The 12191-nt window shown below is 50.1% G+C and overlaps 1 protein-coding gene and 1 long non-coding RNA gene across 2 annotated transcripts in view; one reads left to right on the forward strand and one right to left on the reverse strand.

Moving 5' to 3' along the window:
* HK1 (hexokinase 1) overlaps positions 1-12191 on the reverse strand; it is a 113712-nt gene that overhangs the window by 67299 nt on the left and 34222 nt on the right. The gene's annotated exons all lie outside the window — the stretch shown is intronic.
* LOC144243559 (uncharacterized) lies at positions 6460-8885 on the forward strand. The gene is made up of 3 exons (XR_013338678.1): positions 6460-6597; positions 8259-8335; positions 8564-8885. It is a non-coding gene; the product is annotated as an uncharacterized LOC144243559 (long non-coding RNA).

Genomic DNA, 12191 nt, shown 5'->3' on the forward strand with positions numbered 1-12191 from the left:
AGAAGAGGGCAGGGAGGGAAGGTCAGAATCGCAATCTGGGAGCAGGAAGGATTTGAGGACCAATTCAATCAGAAATCACACACTCAGACGCCTCCAGGAGCCTGGCAGACAGAACTGGAGGCAGGTCACCAGAGCAAGCGGAAGGCCCTGGGGCCACACTCAACACTGAGTGCCCGAGAAAACAATCCTTACTGAGTACAGTCCAAACCTCAACCCAGCATAGCCCCCCGAGGCCACGCAGGTGAGGGAGGGCAGGTATGATTGGTGGAAATTTATGAGGGTCATCTGGGTCCCCACCCCAATGGTCTGCAGTCTCGAGCTACAGAGCCCCCCATGTGCAGGGGGAGGGCAGGGAACTCATCCCGCTGTGAAGCGAGAAGAACATCAAGATGCGCACCACCACTGGAGAAAACTTGTGAAACACACGTGTTGGCATGCACAGCTCCAGAAGCAAGGTCCGGCGTGCTGCACAGCAGTGAGCACGAGCCCTACCGTTTGACAACTCTAGACTCAGTGGTGCTCATAGCTATGAGGGCCGGTGGCAGATTCCCAGGCCTGTCTCCTAATTACCCTACTCTGGTCCCCACTGGGCACAGGGCCCAGGATCCAGGCAGCATCCCCAGGGCCTTTGTCTCAGCACCTCCCCCTCAGCTGACTTCCAGGAGGAGCCCCGGTCAAGTTCCCAGGGGAGGGAGGGAGGGAGGGAGAGACCCGCCCTGGTTCTGCCTCTAACTCACCGGGTGACCTTGATGAGGTCACTGCCCTCAGCAGGCCTGTTTCCTATTGTGCCTGAGGAGGGGGTTGTCCTCGGTAGATAGGAAGAGGAACGAAAGAACATCCCGTGGCTGGCGGGGCAGCAAATCCAGGCCTTACGCTCCCGCCTCTCACCTGTAGGTTTGAACACCAAAGTCAGGTTGACTTTGCTTGTCCATCCCAGCTTCCCCAAGCAATAATGTCACCCATGCTGGGCGTGGGTGGGCCAGCGGCCTGTGCCAGGCCTCGCCAGTACTGATGACATGGGTGCTTTTCCCTACAGCCTAGACTGTTTCTTTAAAACACGATGGCAACGATGGCATCAGGGAGACATACAGCTTTAAGACCCGCCAGCGGACAGTATTTTATGCTAGACAGATGTCAAAGACAACCACCCCTCGGGGTTTGGAGACGCCTCCATGTGCAAGTACACACATGTCACAAGCAAACACGTCAAGGCCTCCAACCGACTCAAAAGACCAGTCTCTTATTTAATAAAACTCCCTGGCCTGGCTGGAAATCACAGTTTAAGAGAGCGGTCACGTAGAGGAATAAAAAATTCCATTCAGACATGCCGCTCCGGACCTGAGGCCTATGAGCAAAGTTTCCGGTGGCCTCCGAACCCCTCCCGGTTCCAGGAAGCCGGGCGGGTCACCCTGTCCTCAGATTAAGGGGCAGCCGCAACAGCTGGTAGAGCCGGGAGGAGGGCTTCTCTGGGGCACCCGGCGCCGTCCGCGGGGAACCCCGAATATGGGATGCCTGGCCTCCAGCCAGCACCCTCGCCTGCTCGCGCTCACCTCCCCATCATCTCTGTAATCGCTCCGCCGCCCACGGCGCTCAGAACCTTCCGAACAGGCCACACGGACAGACAGACCCACCGGTCCCCACACCGCCACCTCCCCTCACTGCCCGGGGGCCCATCTGACATCCACAGCCCATCTCAAGGACACTGCAGCAAGCAGCCCAGCGCCGGTGGTCTTTCCCCCCAACACACACACACACGCGCGCGCACACACACACACACACACACACACNCGGAGGCTTCTCGGTCCCCGCACCCGGTGACCGCCCCGGCCGGCTCTCGCGGGCCCGAGATGCCGAGTGCCGAGTCCCACCTGCGTCCTCCCGGCAGTGCATCGCCCCCACCCCGGCCGCCCGGCCTAATCTCCGTTTGGCGGATTTGTGTTGCTAAACCGAGAACGACTCCCCACAACGCCCTCCCCGGAGGCGCTGGATCCTGAGCTCTCGGGAGGGCACACGCCCCCGCTAGGCCGTACCCCCGGGCGTGCTCTTCCTCTTGCCCACCCTGGCTCGCTGGCGTCGCGGGGGGCACCTCGGGCGCCCCCTCCTAGGTGCCGCCTTTTTCACTTCCCCAGAGGAAGTTAGCCGGGCTGGGAGGAATCCTTAGAAAAACGTTCAGCCTTCACCGAGGGAAGGGAGGCGCGGAATCAGGCGGTTACGCACCTGCTTTGATAGCTACCGAAGCGTAGGTTCATTGCCCTCTGTGTGCAGGCGCCTTCCTGTCTTACAAGATGACCTGTCATGAGCTCAAAACACAACGAAGGGGTTACTATCCTGATTCAACAGGTCATCAATCAGGTTGAGGCTAGGCGACGCCATGTATCTTGCCAGACTTCGTACAACCAGGAAGTTGTAGATCCCAGAATTAGGTCTGTGTGTTTTCAAAGCCAAGGCGCAGCCCTGCAGTTTGCTGTCCTTTCTATTGTCTGTACGCAGCCTCTCTGCCTGAATAGGCCATGCTCCTGGGACCAAGGCTGCACCATGTGGTGCCCTGAGATGCACACAGCCCCGTCCCAGAACCTCTATTCCAGACTTGGATCCTGGGGAACCCTGGCCAGGCCTACCGAGGGTACAGTGGTATCAAAGGGAGAGGACTGGTCCAGTACATTCCTCCTTAGGAACATTAGGGGCCTGACCGCTGCTGTCACCAACTGAAGAATACCTCAGATGTGACCCTTGAAGCCAGAGCCCTCAGTCCAGAGCTCAGTCCACACCTCCTGGCTTTCTGGCTGGGACGCGGAGTCACCTTCCTGAACTTCCTCATTCATACTCTGGAGATACGAAAGCCCCCCCAGCCTCCCATGGTGGTTGTGGAATACCTGCTTGTATAATACACACTTAATAAATGGTGAGCCTTATTACAAGTTTGGGAACCTGATAAGGGCTTTGCACTTGTATTCCAATTCCCACTGAAGGCCCTGAGAGGGCCATGCAACTTTATATGTGTAATTTCAAAATATTTTCCAAGGAGGTCCCCTAAAATCATACTGTCTTCAAACCCCACAAAACCTGGATCCACCCTCAGGGTAGGAGCATTATAAACCAGGGACGGAGATTTTCTGGCATTCATCAAACCCCTACACTGCCCACACGGCCATAAAGTAAAATTGGGAGAACCAGAACGATTTGGTTGTTCTCAACTGCCATTTGAGGCCTGCAGATGCAGTGCTGCGGGACTTCCAGGCTGGAAGCTCGGTGAGGGTCAAGAACTGTGCTTTGGTAATCGCTCCGTCTCCCACACCTAGCGCTCAAAGGTGAAATGAGCCCAGTGCAGTGACCAGGAGCATTAGGAGTATACATATGCCTCCACCTAGGCCCCTGCCACCACCGTGGCCCTGTTGCATCTGTGATCTCTTGGCTGAGCTGGAGCCGGGGAGAGGCTGAGCCTCCCAAAGTTCCAGGCTACCCCGAGACGTTCTGTTTGCAGGCAGGGACGCTGCCAGTGCTTTCTCTTCCCTGACCTTTGAGAAACTGCTTCTCAAGGTGACTCCTTCCTCCCCACCCCTTGAATGCACGCAGGCCCCAAGATCCATCAGTATATGCTGAGAAATAGTTCTAGGCCTGGCCCACTGCTTCCTCCAACCTCTTGACCTCATTGTCCTATGCCAGAAATATCACAAGAGTCTTCCAGCTGCCCTCCCTGGTTCTTAGCTTCCTACTGTCCAAGTCATTCTGAAGTCCAGGCCACGTTATTCCTGCTAAGAAGCAGCCTAATCACATCATAGCCCTGCCCCAAATCCTTTGATGACCCCTCTCCCCCCCCCCCCNAATTGAAACATCTCTGCCTGGTGTCTCAGGCCGTCTGTGATCTGACTCTACTACCCCCCACTTATCTCTCCCTCCACCCTGGGCCGCAGCAAGGCCACCTCCCACTGTCCTTGGCCTGCCGAGTCCATTCCTTTTAAGCCCCTGCACACATTTCCTTGCCTGCCCTGCCTTCTCCGCTCACCTCCCGCTGACCAAGTGTCTGTCTCACCGAGAGCCCAGCTCTCCCATCCTTCCCATGAAAGCCTCTCCTGAGCATGGCCACTCACCCCAATCTCCCAGGCCTCAGCACTTCCACAGGGCAAACTCGGACTGTGCTCAGAGTACATCTAGATCTAGACCAAGACTCTTCTTTGCAGACTGGGAACCTGCAATGCACCGAGGGAGCCATCTTGTCCAGCTCAGCCTGTGCTAGAGGCTGGAGCTGGGACTTAAACACAGTTCTGATGCCCAGCCAGGGTTCTGTCCATCCTTCCCCCCTCCCCCCACCCACCTCAATGCAGCCTGGGCCTCGGATAAGTAACACTCACTCATAATAGTCTGTCTGATACTGTCTTCTGGGGGGGACTGGTCTTATCGGCCCCCATCAGATAGCTTCGAGACCAGAGGCCATGTTACACCGCTGTGACTGCTCCCAGGCTCAGAGCTGGGCCTGTGCCCTCTATCATGCCAGGCATCATCTCATGCACTTCTTTATTATCCCACTTTCTTTTGCTGCCATAGAGCTGCTGGACCCCAGCTAAGCCCCTTGCTGATTACTATCTGAACTCCGAGGAAGAGCAACAAGGACCTTGACCATTGGAAATCTAGTTCCACACATCTCCCCTCACCCTTCAGATGGCCCTCCCCTCTGGCCGAAGTCCCCTGGGTGTCTCTCTTCATTTACTGTGCTCCCTCCTGGAGGAGTTGGGGCAGGAGGTGGTAGTCAGGCCATGCCAGGCCACCGCCCGCAAAATGCACCCACCAGTAAGAGAAGGCAGGCAACAGCTAAGTCACGATGTAACAGTTCTCAGCCGACCCAGGGCCCTAGGAATGTTACTCCAGAAATTCTCGCCAGTGGATCGAAGCGGTACCCCAGCACCTGGGAGCACACTTCTAACAGCAGTGTTTGCATAATACTGACGGTTTACAGAGCATTTATTTTTTCATTTATTGCCTCATTTCTCCTGATAACACGCTGATGAGGCAAATAGAAGGGCAAATATCATTATCCCCACACTTAATCAGTCCATGAGGGTTATGGAGGTTACAGAGCACGTTTAAGGTCTCAGAGACAGTGAAAGAGAAAAAAGAATTATTAAGGCTAGCATGCACACCACTGCAACATGTGGGACTCCTGGGTGGGGCGGGGGGACCACTGTCACGCAAAGCGCATTCTGAGAAGAAGCACCTGGTGGAATCCTGACCCAACATTTCTATTAGTTATGCCTGCGGTTTTCAACCCGACTGCACAAGAGTCACCCCGAGGACTTTCACAAGTGCTGATGCCCAGGCCTGGCCCCAGGTGATGGCTGAATTGACCTGGAGTGGTGGCCAAACACCAGCTTTTAGGAGTTGCCCAGCTAAGTCTGAGGGACTGCTGGGAGTGAAAAGCACTGACATGAGAACATCCAGAAGAAATTTCTGAAAGGAACCCATCGGTACTGGTTTTTGCAGTTTCTTTTGGACAGTGCTGAGGGCAGTCCCTCCAAGGTCCTAGCGGCCCTGCGGCTGGGGAGCACATGGGGACGAAAGGTCACAGTGACTTTCTCATCAATTCTGCAGACACTTGTGCTCCTTTGTGGAAGCCCCTGGAGCGGCTGGGGATGGAGAATCGCATTCTTAGCCTGTCTCCCTGCCTCTCTCATTGGTCCAAAGTTCTGCCTTCTGACAGCATCGGAACAGAGGTTATAAGTTGGCAAACACCAGGCTAAAATATGGCCTACAACGTATCTTATTTGGCTCGCCTAATATTTTATAAATATGAGGAAGCGCTTAAAAGTCAGAAGTTTCGCTTTAAAACCCAGGTTCCCGGGGCACCTCGGTAGCTCAGTTGGGTAAGCATCTGGCTCTTGACTTTGGCTCAGGTTGTGATCTGTCACTTTGTGGGTTGGAGCCTCACATTGGGTTCTGCACTGGCCTGCTTGGGATTCGCTCTCCCATTTGTGTGCTCTCTCTCTCTCTCAAAATAAATAGACTTAAAAAATAAAGTACAGTAAAATAAAATAAATCCAGATTCCCCACATCTTAGGTCTAGTCACACAGGCCCAGGTTATCACGTGGCAAGCTCAGTTAGAACTGAGCAGCCACTGCCCCCTTCAGACAGTGCAGGGGTACTGCAGCTGGCCCCAGGCCCCACCCAGTCTGCTCACTTCACTGATACACACTAATGTCTGCCCCCGTAGGCCTTTAAGTTTTCAGCCCCTGATCACTGGAATTTACAGACACAAGGCCTCAGGTGTTAGGGCTGGGGTTAAGATGAGGCCAGAGAGGTGCCTCGGGTGCAAGATTTGAATACAAGATTTAAATCTTGCACACGAATGCACCTCTCTTGCTTCACCCAAGTCCCACCTCTTTTAGGATCATAAAGGTCTCCGCGCGGCCGCCCCTTGCTCAACCATGACCTGTTTACCTGGCTCAGAAAGGATCTGATGCCCAGAGATGCCTCTCTCAGCCTCTGTCCCAAGAAGGTCTCTACTTCCCTTGGAGGATGGCAGTCCCTCAAGGGAGTGAGGAAGGCCCAATCTGGCCCTGTGGCTTGTTGGACATCCCATCATCATTCCATTGCCTCTGAACCCGGTAAGCCTCCTATGCAAAAGAATGATGACCTGGAAGGGTTATCCAGACTGCTGAGGCCCGCCTGTCTTCCGCCCGGCTCCTTACTTCAGGCCAGTTCCCTTCCCAATGGAAGCTCGTATCTCATTGGAACAGAGCAATCTCAAAAGTCACCTTGCTGATTACCCCCAAGTTTCCTGGGATAGTTCTCTCCAACGTCCACACACAGCCACCATCACAGGGCCGACAAAAAATCTTTAATCCTGGCCTGTTAGAATTAACACCTGGGGAGCCTGGGGGGCTCAGTCGGTTAAGTAGCCAACTTCAGCTCAGGTCATGATCTCAACATTCATGGGTCAGAGCCCTGCTCCGGGCTCTGTGCTGACAGCTCAGAGCCTGCAGCCTGCTTTGGATTCTGTGTCTCCTTCTCTCTCTGCCCTTTCCATGCACAAGCTCTGTCTCTCTGTCTCTCAAAAATAAAATAAACATTAAAAAAAATGTTTTTAAAGCATTAACTCCAAAACATAGGAGGAAACTTTCATGCAGGAGAGTCCACGTCGACACCTAGGCAGGTTCCTAGGCTGTGGGACTTCAGAGGCCAGCAAATTAAGCACACATATAAATAAAAACTAAGGTACTGTCTTTTCACTTTGCTAAGAAAAGATAATTTTTTAGTTACAATTTCCATATCCTATCACCATAATTTCCCAAAGGAAAAGATGTTTTAAGTCGGGGAAAGAAAAATAAGGGCTGCTTTCTAAGTGAACTACCTTGGGCATTATAATGATAGCTAGTTTTCAGGTCGAACTTACTGTGGACCGGGTATTGTTCTGAATTCTTTACTTAGATTCGCTTCTTTGACCCTAAGAACAAACTAATGAGAAACATGCTACTTATATCGCCATTTTATAGATAAGACTATTGAGTCACAGGGAGGTTAAGTGACTTCCCAGACAGTCTGGCTCAAGACCACCCTGCTGTTCTAACAAGGTGAAATATTCATTTTATCATAGAGTCCTTATTTCACTTATTCTATACAGGCCCAGTGATGGCTCAGTCACAGAGGGATCCAAAAACCTGTATTAGGGAGCTTCTCCCCTGGGGTACTGAGTCATGCTTGGTTAGATTTGGAAAGTGCGGCACATGGACCCTGGCTCTGCAGAGCCCTCTCTTAAAAAGGGCATCCTCAGACCACATGGTGAGCAGATTCGCCTGACCGGAGGGGCTAGAAGGGAGGTATGGAAGCAGGTGCCCTTCCCAGGGGGCTGAGGGTGGGGGGGNTCCCACTGTGCCCTACCCAAAGAATCGCTGTTTGTATTTTTTTATAAATTTCTTTTTTTTAACGTTTATTTATTTATTTGGGGAAGGAGGGGCAGAGAGAGAGGGGGAGGGAGAGAATCCCAATCAGGCTCTGTGCTATCAGCACAGAGCCCAAAGTGAACCATGATATCATGACCTGACCCAAAATCAAGAGTCAGACTCCCAACCACCGAGCCACCCAGGCACCCCCCTCCAAAGAATCCCACGTGTCACAAGTCCAGCCCCCATTTCGCTCCTGAACCCCAGACCCATGTTCCAACTGCCCATGAACATCAGCTCCAAGACCCCACAGGCGCCTGAAAGTTGGTATGTCTCACATCACAGTCCTTTCTTCTTAAACTTACTCTCTTTTCTCAATTCCCCAGGTTGTCATTTACTCATTCAACGAACATTTGTGAAGCACCTAGTCTGCTTGTACTTCCTAATCACTGGACATGGGCAGGTGAGCATGACAGAGTCTCTGCCCACACGTTCAGGTGGGGAGGGACAGACAGTAAACAAGTCACAAATTAAATATACATCAGCTCAGGGGCTAGGAGGAAAAATAAAGCAGAATGTAGGTGACACATCTTACAATTTCCATTTCCCCTTTGTTCTAACAAAGGAAGAATCGCTTCTCAGCCTTTTGCTAAGATCAAGTGTTCTAACTAAGAAATGCTCCGATTTTTAGCGGAATCCAGCCCCCACCTCCAGCTCCCTCCAGAAGAAAGACTCCATCTACCGTGCAACGAGACGTGGCCAGGGGAGTGAGTTTTGGCCAAAGAGATGAAAGTGAGGGCATCCCATGCTAGCTTCCTGAAGCCTCCCTTAGGACACAGTGATTATGCAGCCTTTCCTCTTGTCATTCTTCCTTCCTACTGGATGAAATACAGACAGACTGGCTAGAGAACCAGGAACATTTTGGATTATGAGATAACCTTGGGAATGGCAGTCCCACAAAACAAAGCAACAACAAAAAAATAAAACGAGCTTGCACCCCTGTCACCAAGGTGCCCCACATCAGCCCCCTACAGACTGTCCCTAGATTTCTAGAACCCGAGAGAAAAGGAAAATTCCGATGGGTTAAGCCAACTGCTATTTGGGGGGTTTCTGTCACTCCCAGCCAAATCTAATCCTAACCGATACACAGGCTGAACAACAGAGAGAAAGAATTTAGGTAGCCTGGATAGGGGAGACCTCTCTGAGGCCATGACATGTGGGCAGAAACCAGAGCAAAACCGACTTATGCAGTGCTCTGCCTTTGAATGCCTGTCCTTCCTCTTCCTACCTGGGAAAAGAATGTCCCAGGTAGGAAGCATCTTCCCATCAGCCAAGTTGGAAACCTAACCATTATTCTTGAGATTATCCCGTCCCAAATGCCCTGCATCTAATCTGTCACCAAACCCTATCGAGTCTACCTTTATATGTGCCTCAAGAACAAGAACAGAACACGTCCAACCTAAGGACTCTCGAGTCCATCCTCTCCTCCCCATTCCTTCTGCTAGGACAGGCCTGTAGAGGGTGAATGGTGCCCCCTAAAAGATACGCTCTAATCCCCGTAACCTGTGTATGTGACCTTACTTGCAAAAAAGGGTCTTGTATACATGAGATCTCAAGATCTTTCTGGATGATCTGGGGGGGGGGGCTAAATCCAATGACCTTCCTGATAAGAGGCAGAAGAGAAGACAGTGGGGGAGAAAGGGAGAATGCCACATGAAGGTGGAGGCAGAGATGAGAGGGCGTTCTGCAGCCACAGACTAAGGAACGCCTGGAGCCACGAGAAGTGAAAGGGGCCAGGAAAAAGCATCCCCTAGAGCCTGCGGAGGGAGCCCCGCCCTGCTGACACCCTGATTTCAGACTTCTGGCCTTCTGTGAGATAATACATTCCTGTTATTTTAAACCACCAATGGGGCGCCTGGTGGCTCAGTCGGTTAAGCATTGGACTTCGGCTCAGGTCATGATCTCATGGTTTGTGGGTTTGAGCCCCACATCAGGCTCTGTGCTGGCAGCTGGGGGCCTGGAGCCTGCTTCAGATGCTGAGTCTCCCTGTCTCTCTGTCCCTCCCCTGCTTGTTCTCTCTAGCTCTCTCTCTCTCTCTTTCTCTCTCTCACTCAAAAATAAGATAACACTATAAGTTTTCAATTTTAAAATTTTTATTAATAAAAATTAATTTTTATTAATTAAAATTTTAATAATCTTATTAATTAAAATTTAAAATAACATTAAAAATTAAAATAACAGTAAAGAAAAATTAGGGGTGCCTGGGTGGCTCAGTCGGTTGAGTGTCCAGCTTCAGCTCAGGTCACAGTCTCACAGTCCATGAGTTCGAGCCCTGCCTTGGGCTCTGTGCTGAGAGCTCAGAGCCTGGAGCCTGCTTTGGATTCTGTGTCTCCCTCTCTCTGTCTCTGCCCCTCCCCCACTTGTGCTCTACCTCTCAAAAATAAAAAAAAAAAAATAACATTAAATAAAATTAAAATGGTTAAAAAAAATTAAACCACCAGTTTGTGGCAATTTGCTATTGCAGTCATATCAAACTAATACAAAGCCTTGAGCAATATCAACTGTCTGCTAGTCCCAGGCTACAGAACTAGTCTATTCAGAATCCTCTGTAGTAAAAATCTTTTGATCACGTATCTCAGCAATCTGTATACTTTTTTTATGTTTGTTTATTTTGAGAGAGAAAATGAGCAGTGGAGGTGCAAAGAGAGAGAGAGAATCTCAAGCATGCTCTGCACTGTCAGCACAGAGCCTGACATGGGCTCTATCTCATGAACCATGATTTCAGGACCTCAGCCAAAATCAAGTCAGTTGCTCAATGGGCTGAGCCTCCCAGGCGCCTCTGTATATTTACTTATAACTATCAATGCATACAATTGCACTAATATATTATTTATGTTATAAAACGTATCTAGGGGTGCCTGGGGGACTCAGTCAGTTAAGCATCCAACTCTTGATTTCAGGTCATGATCTCAGGGTCGTGAGATCGAGCCCCACGTCGGGTTCTGCACAGGCATGGAGCCTGCCTAAATTTCTCTCCCTCTCCCACTGCCCATCCCGTCTTGTGCTCTCTCTCATTCTCTCTCAAAAAAGAGAAAGGAAGGGAGGGAGGGAGGGAGGGAGAGAGAGAGAGAGAAAGAAAGAGAGAAAGAGAGAAAGAGAGAAAGAAAGAAAGAAAGAAAGAAAGAAAGAAAGAAAGAAAGAAAGAAAGAAAGAAAGAAAGAAAGAAAGAAAGAAAACATAGACATGAAAACAAATGGGACAGATGAGCGTGTAAAATGACACTACTTTGGAACTATTTGGCTGTTCTTAATATTTTTTTAATGTTTACTTAGTTTTGAGAGAGAGTGAGAGAGAAAGAGAGACAGAGTGTGAGTGGAGAGGTGGAGGGGGAGAGTGAGAGGGAGACGCGGAATCCAAAGCAGGCTCCAAGCTCTGAGCTGTCAGCACAGAGCCTGATGCAGGGCTAGAATGCACAAACTGTGAGATCATGACCTGAGACGAAGTCAGATGTTTAACTGACTGAGCCACCCCGGCGCTCTTGGCTGCCCCTAATAAAGTTTAATATATACCTACCCCATGACCTAGAGATTCCATTCCTTGGTATTTACCCAAGAGAAATTAAAGCATATGTCCACAGGAGGATTTGCACACAAATGTTCACAGGACTTCATTAATAATGGCCTTAATAATAGCCCAAACTAGAAACAACCCAAATGTCTCTGAGAAGGTGAGAGAAAAAACAATCGTACTAGATCTCTACGTAATTCATACTTCTCAGCTATAAAAATGGAATGCTTCTTTCCCCCTTTGGTAACAGGTGCCCCACCAGCTGTGTTTTTGGGATTGTGCTGAACCTATAGATCAATTTGGGGAGTATTACCAACTTAATATTAAGTCTTCCAATTCATGAACACAGAATGTTTTTCCATTTATTTAGATCTTCTTCAATTTCTTTCAACAATGTTTTATAGTTTTCAGAGTATAAATCTTGGTCTTCTTTTAAGTTTATTCCTAAGCATGAATGAAACTGTTTTCGTAGTTTCATTTTTTGATTGTTCATTGCAAATGTATGGAAGTACAACTGATTTTCATATATCGATTTTATATTCTGCAACCTTGCTGAATGTGTTTATTCAACTAGTGTGTGTGTGTGTGTGTGTGTGTGTGTGTGTGTGTGTGTGTGTACCTTAGGATTTTCTATATACAAGATCATGTAGGAATGAACTCAATACACACAGCAAATAAAACTATCAAAGCCAGGTACAAAAGAGCACACATGTATGATTACATTTACATGAGGTTCAAGAACAGGAAAACGA

The sequence above is a fragment of the Crocuta crocuta genome, unplaced genomic scaffold (assembly GCF_008692635.1).
Source record: "Crocuta crocuta isolate KB4526 unplaced genomic scaffold, BGI_CrCroc_1.0 scaffold167, whole genome shotgun sequence".
NCBI classification, from domain to species: domain Eukaryota; kingdom Metazoa; phylum Chordata; class Mammalia; order Carnivora; family Hyaenidae; genus Crocuta; species Crocuta crocuta.